Raw genomic sequence first — 13,085 nt, 5'->3', positions numbered from 1 at the left:
TTTCCTTTGTTTATAATGTTGATTACAAGTTGTTATGGATAATGGTGAGGAGAAAAACTAAGCAAAAGATATAAGATTCAGAGTTCTTGTTCCTTAAAAAAAGGGGGGGTGCTGTGGGACAATGGTTTGTACCCTGTCAACTATATTTTAATAAAACGCTGATTGGCCAGTAGCCAGAAAGGTAGTATAGGCAGGACAACCATGTAGGAAGTAGAGGCCGGGCTATGAGAACAGGAGAATTTGGGGAAGAGGAATGCTAGGTCTGCAGTTGTGAGCCAGCCACAGAAGAAGCAAGATGTGACTGCCTCACCGAATAAGGTACCAGGCCACGTGATTAACATAAACAAGAATAATGGGCTAATGTAAGTTATAAGAATTAGTAAATAAGAAGTCTGAGCTAATGGGAAAAGCAGTTTATGACTAATGCAGACCTCTGTGTGATTCCTTTGGGACTTAACGGCTGCAGGACCAGGCAGGATAGAAAAACTCGGTGAATATGTCAAGAGCAGCTGAGGCTTGGTAGGGTTGTAGTACATGTAGGGTTGGAGGTTGGAGTACACACAGAGAACCAGGAGCCATTTGGTGAAGATGTAGTTTCAGGTGTGTGTGCTAAAGGGAGATGTGGCTGAACATGCAGAGAGAAAGGGATCTTAGTAGTCAGTCTCAGGAGGAAGAAGTGGCAAAATAAGGGAGCACACCTTAGTGGCCAGCTTTAGGAACGTAATCTATCAGCTTTCAGCAAGGCAGAGGGGACATGGGAAAAGTAAGTAAGGCTTGTCAGATCCATGTTTGCTATGCTTAGGTTACCTGGCTAGAGCCCCTTTAGGGATGAGCTCATAGATGAAAACAGAAAAGACACAAACAAATGAACAAAACCCCAAAAACAAAACCCCCAAAGATTAGTCAGAACCAAGGCAATAACAATTTTCTAAATTTACACATACCAACAAGGAAGATAAAGTAGAACACATTAGTCATATACAAATGAAGATTGATGTTATGTGACTTTTTGGGGGGAGGCATGAACAAATAACTATTTACCTCAGATAGGTAACCATTGACAGATTAAAGTAGCAGTTGTACCAAAGTCCAATCTGAAGAAACAATGAGCTTAGGGTGAGTTACAGGTTCATGAACAAGGGCTTGTTAAACACAGATAGCTCACAGGCTTCACTAAAATGTTCACCTTAGCATGGGTGATGATGATTCGGAGACGCTGCAAGCCCAGAGCTCTCCATATCCGATGCACTCATCTCTACAGTCAGAGGGTATTCTCCAGGAAGCTGGGCTGTTTGGCTAGGAATCTGGTAATTTCCTTTAAATGACTGTGAGCTGTTTATTTCCTGAGAGTAAATGAGCCAGGCCACCCTCGCAGATGCTAATATTTCACCTTGAAGGTCATTGCTTCACAGCAACTAGAAACCTTCAATATGCTTGTCTTGGGAATTTTCTTTGTTTCTCATAATCTTAACACCTTTTTACTTGTGGGATGGAAATAATAACGTGATTTAATTTTTTTCCCTCTAACCATACACAATTTTGAATCAGGACCAAAGCCTCACTACATTGTTTACTACTCAGTTCTGAGTGAAAGTATCTCACAAAACAAAAGTAGCAGATTGCTTATGTCAGACGCTTGTTGAACATCCATCATGAATTATACAGAGTCCTAGTTGTGTGTGTCAGACCACTGGTTGAGCATCCACTGTTAATTATGCAAAGTATTAGTCACATCTACTATGACCCATTCTTATGCTCTTGCTTGATAATAGCTGCTTATACAAAATGTAAATAACTTGGATAAATTTGAAGAATAATGACTAATTTTCAGGTGATGTTTAGGATCCATGTGCAAATTCCATTTTGGAGATCTTTCCTGATCCCTGCCGTTGTCATCTTTTTGCAGCCTAAGGCTGTAGGTGGAAGTATTTCAAACCTTTAGCATACATCCTTTAGAAAACATACAATGATATGTTTCTGAATTGGGTTATAATTTAGGGGAAGGTTGGCAAGAAGAGCTAATTTGCTGAGAAAAATCAGGATCTTGTTGAATTTTCAAGACCCATTTGGCATCAATAGAAAGCAAATTGGCAGGAAAATATCTATCTGTCCATGAAATAAAATGGTTATGTTTGTGTCTGCAGCAGGCCATTCCAAGGACCAGAGGTGCTATTTTCTGTACAGCACAGTCTGAGCTCTGATGGAAAGAAAGCTCTCTCCAGCCATTCTCTCCTATTGCAAGAGTGCAGGCCAGTGAGGTGATCAGGCCCTGGGCTGCAAGCCCAGCACCTTGCCAGACGGTTTGTCATTCTCTACAACAGACTCTAGTCAATGGCTTTGTATATGCTGGTGTCTGCATGTTTACTTCATTTAAGTTCATGAGCTTATCCCTGACAATAATCCTTCCCTGAAGGCATCATTAGTCTCTGTTTTGCTGATAAAATCCTGAACTCTGCCTAAGGTATTACTAGGAAGTGGCAAATCTGGGATTTGAACTCAGCGGGTCTTGCTATGGGGATTTTGCTCTTGTGCTCCATTCTGTTCTACATAAGTTCTAGCCAGGGAAAATACCTGCTGGAGAAAAACAAAGTAGCAGCCATAGTGGGTCTTGGAGGAGAAACAGTTTTAATTAAGTATCAGGCTCTGCACAATAGTTTTCAGAAGGTTTTTGTCTGCTTTCTGACCTGATGCTTAAATTCAGTCCAACACACATTAATCAAGTGTCTCTTGTGGTCTGGGATTGAAGAGAGCTCCAGGGACAGGAATGACAGGTAAGATAAAGATAATAGTTTGCACTAAATGTTAGAGATTCTCTCTATTTTATAAATGCCTTTGGATGACAATTCTTTCCTGATGTCCTTGAAGTAGCAGTGAAAATGCAAAGTTCTGAATGCATGCATGTTCTCACCTGAGGCCAGCATCTTTTTCTATTCAGCTCACGAGTCCTTCAGGAAGTACAAGAGAAGATGACACTATCAGATGAATCTGATTCATAGTGTCTGTTGAGCAGCAGTAGAGCATCGTTGTACGAAGCTGCTTATTATCTTCCTGCCTCACTCATTAGCATCTCAGAGCATGAGTATGCAATAATGTTAATGCAAGACCTGGAGTCTGCATTATTCTATCCCAGTAATTTGGATACTCTTTGCCTCCTGGGTTATTTTCTAAAGCAGCAAATACTATGTAGAGTAATACCTGGTAGTCATTTCAAAAGTATTATGGCAGAACTGCCTTCATAGAAATAGAGGTATAATTTAAATAATATCATGCCCATGAATCACGTACAACAGGTTCAAACTTACCAGTTCTTTAGCAACCACAACTCACAACTCTGTGATTATTTTCTACAAGTAATTTGGAACATTTAATATAGCCATGACTAAATCTGACAGAAATAATCTGAAAAAGGAAAGATTGAGAATCTCGGTTTCTGAGGTCTCAGCCCATGTTTTCTGTGCACCAGGCAAAGGGTAAAATTCCACTGGTAATGGGAGAATGTGATGGGTAATGTTTCCTTTGTGGCTGACCAGGAGTCAGAGAGAGAGATAAGAAAGGGCCAAGAATAGGATATACCTAATAGTTTGTCTCTCTCTTGATTCTCCCCCAGCTAAGTCACAACTCCTAAAGTTCCAGAGCCTCTCTAAGGAGTGCTACTTGGGTAGGGACCAAGCATTCCAAGAAAGCCAATAAGGGGCATGCGGCATGTCATACTTAAATCATAGCAGTTGGGAATCCAGAATTCAGACAATAAAAATTACAAAGGACATTGGACCTTTACTCAACGTTACTCAAAGACCTTCTCAAGGAGGACTTACAATTTAGTTATCATGTCTAAGTCCTAAATAATACACTAAGTGCCAGTGCTATTGGTCGAGATTATTTGGGACCATATTACTGGTGACCGTTCAGTCGTTTTGTTATGGTTGACCAACAATAGCTGAATCAGACTGTGTGCTTCTCCCTATTTAGTGCTCTCAAACATTTTCTTGACAGATAAGGCAAACTGAGGATATAAATGTTGGCTGTATAGTGTGACAGAGCCACTGTGACAGATTAGAGATACTAACTTGGGAGCTTTGAATAACAAATTAATCTTTCTGTATTTGTCTTCCTCGCACCCAGTCATTTTGTGTGTCCTGACTGAACATGTTTAGTGCCCAGCCATCTAGCATGTGGCATCTGTAAGTACTTCCTGATTCAAGAAATTATGTGAGTTCATTATGAGGAATGGATTCATTTACCAATTAAATTTTCTCACTACTCTAATTATTATACCTGGTCATAGTCATCACTTTGCATGCATCTCTGTCATTTCCTGTGATATTGTCTACTGGTGTTTTAAATTACTTCAAAATGTTATATTTAAGTCGACATGGTCTCAGTGGGTCAGGAATTCAAACAGGACATTGCAAGAATGTCTTGGTTTGATTCTGTGAGGCTTGAACCCTCCTTCATCTGGGCTGGAACTGTCAGGAGGCTACTTTACTCAAAGGCCTGCCAGTTGTTGCTGGTTGTCAGTTGAATATCTAACAGGGCTGTTAGTTCAAATGTCTCTTTGTAGTCTTGTCGTCACTACTGGGCCTTCTCATAATGTTAAGGCTGTTTCTAAGAAAAATATCTGAGGAGAGAAAGAAAAAAAGAGGATAGAGAAGGCGAGAAGGAAAGAAGAGGAAAAAGAAGAGGCAATGTGGAATTTGAGTCTTTTACATGGGAAGACACGAGAGGAGGTTCTATCAAGTTATAATTTATATACCACACAATTAGTTCATGGTAAATACAGCATATAGTTTGATGCTTTCAGTAACTGTAAATTTGTGCACATTTTGAACATTTGGGTTTTAAAACAATCCCATCCTTTCATAAAGGTTCTATGTTTCATTCTATAGTTCATTTTTATGGTTCATTTCTAGTTAATTTCTGTTTCTACTTCCAGCCTTCGCCACTGTTGCTTACTCTGAGATTTCATTCACAGATACGCATTGTATGTAGTCTTCTGGTTGCAGGCCCATTCACTTAGCACAATGCTTACTAGTTTATTACATTTGGTTGTGTATGCCTACCACACTTAGCTCGTCTATTTTCCAAGTTCTTGGCTATTTTACTCCAGTTTCTGGCTAGTATGAACAATGTCACCACCCCATGATCATGCATTAAACTTTGAATGGCTGTTTAGCCATTTAATTTTATTTATTGTGGATACCCAGATGGAGAATGTTAATGACATGTACCCAATATTATTTCGAAAAAAATCATTGAGTTCATTGGATGTACCGGTGTATGTATATTTGGTAGTACACTTCAATTTGTAGTATATTTTAACTTGTTGGACTGTTTCATTAATCTACACTTGAGTTTCATTGGTGTGGTACTAAACATGTATTTCTTTTGTTTGTTTTTTTGTGTGTTTGAATATATATTTGTGTTCATGTGTATGGACACAGGTACATACCATGACACATGTGGAAATCAGGACAAACATAGATGCCCATCCTCATCTTACACTTTATTTGAAACATAGCCTTTCCTATTGTTTACTACTGTATATTACAGAATATCTAGTCACAATCTAGTTATTATATTGTCTCCATCTCCCATGTCCTTGTAGGCTCTCTGGGATTACAGTCTCCAAGCAACTGAATCCAGCTTTCATATGGGTTCTGAGAATATGAGCTTGAGTTGCCAAGCTTACATAGAAAACGCCTTTGCATACTTATTCATCTTCCTAGACCCTATCCTTACAATTCTAACAATTAGTAGTCTGTGCATGTATGTCCTTTATTGTTGGTACTTGCTAATTTATCTGTAAGTTTTTTTGGCATAGATGTCACAGTATTTCATCTTTCATTGTGGAATATTGATATAACCTTAGCCTTATCTCGACATAGAGCTTCTGTACTTTATCTTAGCCTATGTTCACTGTTATTCATGGTCGTATCTTAGTCTCTGGCTTTCAAGTCCTTTCTGTTCATATACCTACTGCATAGGGCTCTGAATTGTTCTTTACATTCATTTTTGAGTTAGCATTCTTCATTCAAGTTTTGCTATTCCAAATCCTGACCTATGTTTGTTCTTCTTGCTATTGACCTTTATTATTACACCTTAAGAGCATAAATTTTGCCATTGAAGATTATAGAAAGTAGAGTATCATGTATAATTAAAAGCTTGAATGTTGTTCAAAGAGTTTATACCATTGGCATTTATATGAATAGATACATAGTAAAATAATATGTGTACTCATGTTTGGACTATGATAAAGTGAACAAAATTAGGTGTTCTGAAATATTTCATTAGTCATTCTGATATCTCTGTCTATGGTGCCTTGTCTAAAGACTGGATTCTTCCTTGGAGGAAAAAATTGTTATGTTCCTAGGCACCACTCCTACATGCATACACCCTGTCCATCTAACAGCGATTGTCCTTACAAATGTACCTAAACCAAAAGCAGGCAAAGTAACAGCACAAGCAAAGAGTTTCAACTATCAGTGCTGTGGACTGGCTGCTGTAAATTCATTCTTTCCAAGCAAAACTGACTTTATTCAGATTTGTACTGTATAGGAAAGGAAGATGGAGTTGCACACCTGACTCTTAACTCCAGGAAGTTAAGGGTTTGTAACAAAGTAAAAGTCTGAAACCCTTCCTTCATCCATTGAAGGCAAGAAGCTGTAGGTACTTGGGCCCTTCTGTGGCGAGAGATAGCAATCTGAGCAACAGGGAAGGCATCATAGAGCCCTGGCATTTTTTTTTTTTTGGTTTTTCGAGACAGAGTTTCTCTGTGGCTTTGGAGCCTGTCCTGGAGCTAGCTCTTGTAGACCAGGCTGATTAAGAAGCTAAATTAATGGATTTTCAAACTTGTGCTTCAAGGAGTCTTGATATGCAACACACTAAGTTGCTCTTCCTGTTCATGCCACTTGAATCCACATTCTCTTGTTACCTGAAGCACAAGTCCTCATAAACGTCAAAGTTCTAAGGAGAACAAATTCTGTTCATCTCTGTTGACAACCAAATGGAAGGATACAAGCCCTTGCTCTCTTTTTCAGTCTCACTGTAAAGTGAGCAGTTCCTAAGATCATTATCATTTTCCTTTCTGGAAGCCAGTGCTAGTGACAGTGTTTGGACCCTGCAGCCAATGTAGACCACAGTGGCTGCCTGTTAAGGAAATAATTTAAGATTATATCTAAGAATGGATTACCTAGACTTTGAAATTTATGCTTTCAAATGTCAGAGGCTATAGGAAGAGACTTACTGTGACTATCTGAGTGGATGATATAGGAAAGAGGGAGTTGGAGATTGGAAACTATAAAACATGTTACTGGCAGGACACAGTCCGGCAGACTGGGGACCCTGTGAGTCAAACTCCCACAGGATTGCACGGAAATCAGTCAGAGACATGTATGAAAATTTATAGCAAGAATTGTTTCAAAACTGTAACCCACGGAAGCTCAAAAATTCAAACTCTTTCCTGGCAAACGTATATGAGGGTAGCAGGCTTTGGGGAGGTCAGGAGCTCCATAGAGGAGTGTTCTGGGTCTATAGTGTTTCTGGATAAATGAATAGGATTGGCAGTATCTATTCATGGTCATTTTTAAAACTTAGAATCATTTGCAGTTTTTTTAAAAAGCCACTCAACACTTCTCCAACTACTATATTTCCAGATGGTTGAAAATTTTAATAATTTAAGTATAAAATATTGAATACTAAAGCTCAGTCTTTGAATTGTATAAGTTAATACTTTTTGTTCTTTCTTAAAGTCTTAGAAAAATCTTTTTTTTAAGTCTAAACTAAAGCTATGCATCAGAGGCAGAGATGTTCCCATCTTTCTGAAGAAGGAGGCAGTGTGGAACAGGAACTGTTAGTTTAATCTAAAAGGGATGAAGAAGGGAGGGTGGGATACCCTCAGCTCTTTCAAACCGTTTTCCAAAGTATCTCATCAATAGGTTTCAGGCAATAATTAAAAACCTTCCTCTGTGGCCTGATAAGATTCTGTAATCGGAGCAAAAGTTGTGATTCATTATAAAAATGCTTTAATCAGTCAAATGAAGAGCCACTAAACAGAATCTTGCTTTGCTGAACGTGTTGATAAGAATCAGCTCCTTTCCACTGTTAATTGTAGACGGAATTCTTAAAACCTTCATTCTTCATCTTTAGTTACAAAATTGTTCATAAGCTTTTCTGAAGTAGCTCTCTAATGTACACGTTTATCATTCATGGGGTAAGCAGTGACTGTAGGTTTGTTATCTGATTCTTCTGAAATACTTTTCATCATTTTTGTTAGAATTTTATCACTAAACAGAGCTTCCCATTGTGCATCATTTTCATGTCTGTCATGTGGGACCTAGGGCAATCTTGTTAGGGAGTAGTAGCCATGAAAAGGATCAGAGGAACTTTTGTTAGCATTTGATTCATAAGAAGTGCTGGACAGGACTGAACAACTACTGGAAATCCTCTGATACTGATAATTGGGCCTTCAGGAGATTTCCACCAAGTGATATCCAGAGGATTGCATGGAAGTTTTGGTATTGGGGATTACATTTTCCCCTATGGGTCTTATACCACATCGTCTATTGAATCTGAGAAGAGAACCGTTATCTTGTCTAGCACCATTATGTAGGGCTAGTGGGAAAGAGAGTACACATCTTCTGAGACCAGTTCTAAAGTCTGTTGACTGCCACATTATCAATCCTCCAAATTCTCTACTTCATTAATAATCCACTGAGTATAGCTGTCAAACATTTATTTTTCTAAGATGTTTACAAGGTTGTGAGTTCAATTAAACTAATGTATCCATGCACAAAATCACCAGTCATTATCTTTGTTCCCGAAATTTTCTTTAAAATTCTACCTTACTTCCGGCTTTGTGTTTTGGGATTTAAGAAATTATTATACTCTCCATAGTACATCTTTTCTGGATTTCAATGATCTATTCAGAAAGTGAAGGTCTTACTATAATTGATCTCTAAGGTCCAGCCCCAGAATTCTATTAATCTGTATGCAATTTTCATTTGTTCTTTGAATAAATGAATTCCCTCTGGCATTAGTATTTTATTGTGTTTTTTTTCTTGGAAATCAAAGCTTTCTTTGTGCACGCTCAAATAATTTTAGGCATGAATGGTTCGACATATTTTTGGTCAGTATCCACTTCATTCCTAAATTAAATTGGTCTTAAGACTGACCCTGAGAATAAAGTAGCTGTAGACTTTTAGAATGCTAAAGAACCTGAATTAGAAGTTGGGTCTCTGGGTTCACCTCTGTCTCTTATGTTTGTTAAAGCTCATCTATATTTTCTGATATTTCAGTTCCTAGATTCTTGAGTGTCAGGATTTCAGAGCCTTCCCTTGTTCTACCTCTGTCCATCCACCCCTTGTCTGCATGTGCTGAACTTACACCTGAACTAGCTAACTGATTTTGTTCAAAGTTCTAGGGCTGGGAAATCTGTTGTGTCCATAGAGGATCAGGCATTGTTCAGAGACCAGCCAACTGCCAAGATACTTCCAGTTGTGATCAGCTTGCACCAGTGAGATACGAATATAAACGAAGAAGTACTTCTAGGAACAGGGCAGTAGCAGGTGGAGCAAGGACCTGTCAGACCTGACTTTTCTAATGTTACAATCATTGAAAGTTAAAGCTGATTCATTAGAGAAAAGAACTAAAAAGTAAAATCTGTGGGTCATTTTGAGATCTTATTAATATTAGGTACAGCATAAAATGCAAATGTTCATAGTTTAGTTTGCTTCTAAAAAGTCACTTTTGGTACTTGTGTGGCCCAGTTCTAACTGCAATTTATTTATTAAGCAGTAAAATAACAATTATGTATAGTTAAAGTTGTCACATAAATTTATTCTAAGTTTATTGATTTAATATTGTTTTGTTTTTCTACTAGTCTTTATATAATCCAGTCCTATACTTATGCAATGGGGATGTTATGACAGGTGTTAATGCTGAGATTAAATAGAGGATTTGGATGATTGATAGCAAATGTCTAACTGGGAGCTGCTCGATATGAACAACAAGATCCTGGGAAGTATTATGGAGCACCAGAAATTGTTTTTTTTCAAATAGCATTTTTATTGTTTCTACATGTGCATCACAAAGTAAAGGAAATGTGAAGGAAGTTACTACAAATACACATGTGTGTGTGATGCCTTTGTGTGGTTTTCCCAGACAACTGCAGTAAAGTAGTTATTACAACAGTGTATTACAAAAGGTTTTAGTTTCCCCGTGCATATAAAAGTTATGTTTCTGTTAAAGGGATATATTGGTGACATTTTTTTTTTTTTGCTGCAACCAATCATCATGAGCAGGAATTTTAGAGAGTAAGGTCTTATTTTGATTCACAGTGTCAGGACTTAGCACATCCTAACACTGAAGGTGTAGGGGCAGGAGCGGGAAGAGACTGGCCACATTGCATCAACACTCAGGACATCAATAACAGACAGAAAGCAAGGCCAAGCTATAAAACCTGAAGCCTGATGCCAGCAACTTATTTTCTCCAACCACATCTCTACCGACTAAGAGTTCTTGAACTTTGCAAACAGTGCCATCAGCTGCAGAACAAGTTCTAACCACATGAGCCTATGCGGGGTGGGGGAGGGCGTTCACACTCAAACTCTGACAGCAGTAGTCAAAAAAGTGTGCAGTGCCATTATGTTTATGAAAAATGTGCATATTTTAACTTAAAACATTTTTTTAATGTTTTTTTTATTTTATTTTATTGCCGCAAATAGAATACAATAATCTGAGTCTTCAGTGAGTCATAATCACTTTGGGTGGAGGAGCCTGCTTTGATGTGGGTAATTGTTGACTGAATGGGGTGGAAGCTGCTGCAGTTTGGGGCCACTATTGCATTTATTTAAAATAACGTAGCAAGGAAGGTTGCTGTATCGATTTACTCTCTTAAGTGACACATTCCCTTGCAGTTCTTTGATAGCGTTTTGCCCACTGTGGAACTATTGAAATTACAGTCAGCATTTTTAACTCCTGCTTCTGCTGTATCAACTAAGTCAATGAAATGCTCTAAATACTTCTAACCTTCCAGAGGTGCTCAAAGCATTTCCTCGACCTCATCCCACCTCAGAAAATAAGTTTTTTTGTTCATCTTTAAAAGCAATACCTTATCAGTTACAATTTATCTATAGTCTAATGATTCAGCCAGCATCTTCACACTTTCCATTTCCAGTTCCTGTTTCGGTTTGTGTTTCTACTTCATCAATAATTATTTCTTCCACTGAAATCTTGACGTGCTCAAAGTCATCCCACAGTAGTTGAAATTAATTTCTGTTGAACTAACTACTGTTAATGCTGATATTTTGAACTTTTCCAGCAAACCACGAATATTCAGTTACATGAAGGATGGTGAATCATTTTCAGAAAGTTATCAGTTCTTTGCCCTGATTCCTCATCAGAAGTTTCATGTATGGAGGTTATAGCTTTATAAATTTGTATTTCTTTTTTATTAAGATAAAATTTTTGCTTGACAACTCACGTTCACAGAATTTTAATCATGTGTTAGTAGAAGTAAAGTTAACAGCCCACCTACTCTATAGGTTGAGTTAACGTTCATTTCAATCAGATAGTTTGAGAAAAATCCTTCTTTCTTTTTCCTGAGTAGCAGTCCCAAGAGTGAGAATCAAAATTCATAAGTCATGTAGTAAAAAAAATAGTATCTTCTAGGCTTCTTATATCCCAATTTGCAGATAATGGGCAGAATAAAGTTAGTATAACTGTTAAAGTTTCAGAGTGGGACTTAAGCATTGATGTCAAATTAAGATTCTAACTACCTTGACTTTTATGAACCTCAAAATGACCTTTGGATCTCTGGAAACCTTAATTTCTCTAGCTATGAAACTCTCAATTTTAAGTACACTAGAAATCTCCTGTTTAACATAGTCCATTGTTAGTTGTCTTAGCTAGATTTGGATTGCTTGCTTCAGCTTCTATTTCAGTACTATTTTTTCACCTTGACTTTCTGTTATATACATGGCCTTTTTCTAGAATTGCACCAACCAATCTCTGCTAGCTTTCTATGTTTCTCACAGTGACTACTTCCTCATCTCTTAGGCTTTACAGAATAGAAGAGAGTCAGGGCCCTCTACTGGGTAGTCTTCGCTGAAGAGAACACTGCTGCTGGTTGATCTTCTGTCTAGGAGACTCTAAAACTTTCTTACCAGTAACAAGCCTGCTCTGTCTTTGGGCTCTGTGTGTGAAATTACTGGAGTAGAAATTTCAGTTTCTTTTCAAACTCTTCTCATTCAGAAGGTCACTGTTTCAATAGATGAAGCCATCTGCCTCCCTCTGTTTTGTACACACTTCTCAACCTGAGACTGGTTGTTTCTCTAGTTTTTAATCTAGAGGAAGAGCTGAATGTGTCTCATCACTTGAATACTTGGAGATAATTTTAGGGTTTTTGATATGCCCAACTTCAGTAGTATTGTATCTTTGGAAATAGGAGAGGGAGATGGGTACTCCCAGTCAGTGGGGCAGGCAGAGTACACACCACCATTCACTGGTTGAGTTAACCATCTTTATATAGGCATGGCTTTTAGTACCTCAAGATAATATCAGTAATAACACCAAAGAAGCAATAATTTAAAATAATAAAAAGCTTTCAAAATAAAAAAGCTTATGAAATTTCCATAATGTGAGACAGATACAAAGTGAATACATGCTTGGGAGAAACTGACAGCGATTAGACTTGTATGGGGAGGAGTTGATTTGATCTTCAATTTGCAAAAAAGACACAAACCTACAAAATTCTGTAAGGTTGGTGGCTCACACCTGTAATCCTAAGATTTGGGAGGGCAGGACTAGTGGATTGCTGCTATGTGTTTGAAGCCATGCTGTACTCCATGATGAATTCCAGACCAAATTCTACTATACAGTATATCGTATGACAGCTTGGCTGCAGGGTGAGAGTATGTCTCAAAATAATAAAAAAGAAAAAAAATGAATGAATATTGTTTTTTTTCATGAGTTGTGAGTGTTATGTTTTGTGGTATTGTTATCCTTATACAAAACTACTATGTGTATGTCTGATTGGTTTTAGATAATAAGAAACAAGTATCAGTAGGCTTGGCCCACTGTTTGTAATC

This window comes from Arvicola amphibius, chromosome 11 (genome assembly GCF_903992535.2).
Source record: "Arvicola amphibius chromosome 11, mArvAmp1.2, whole genome shotgun sequence".
Taxonomy (NCBI): domain Eukaryota; kingdom Metazoa; phylum Chordata; class Mammalia; order Rodentia; family Cricetidae; genus Arvicola; species Arvicola amphibius.
The sequence above is the reverse complement of the archived record's forward strand: the minus strand, read 5'-3'. Positions refer to the sequence as shown.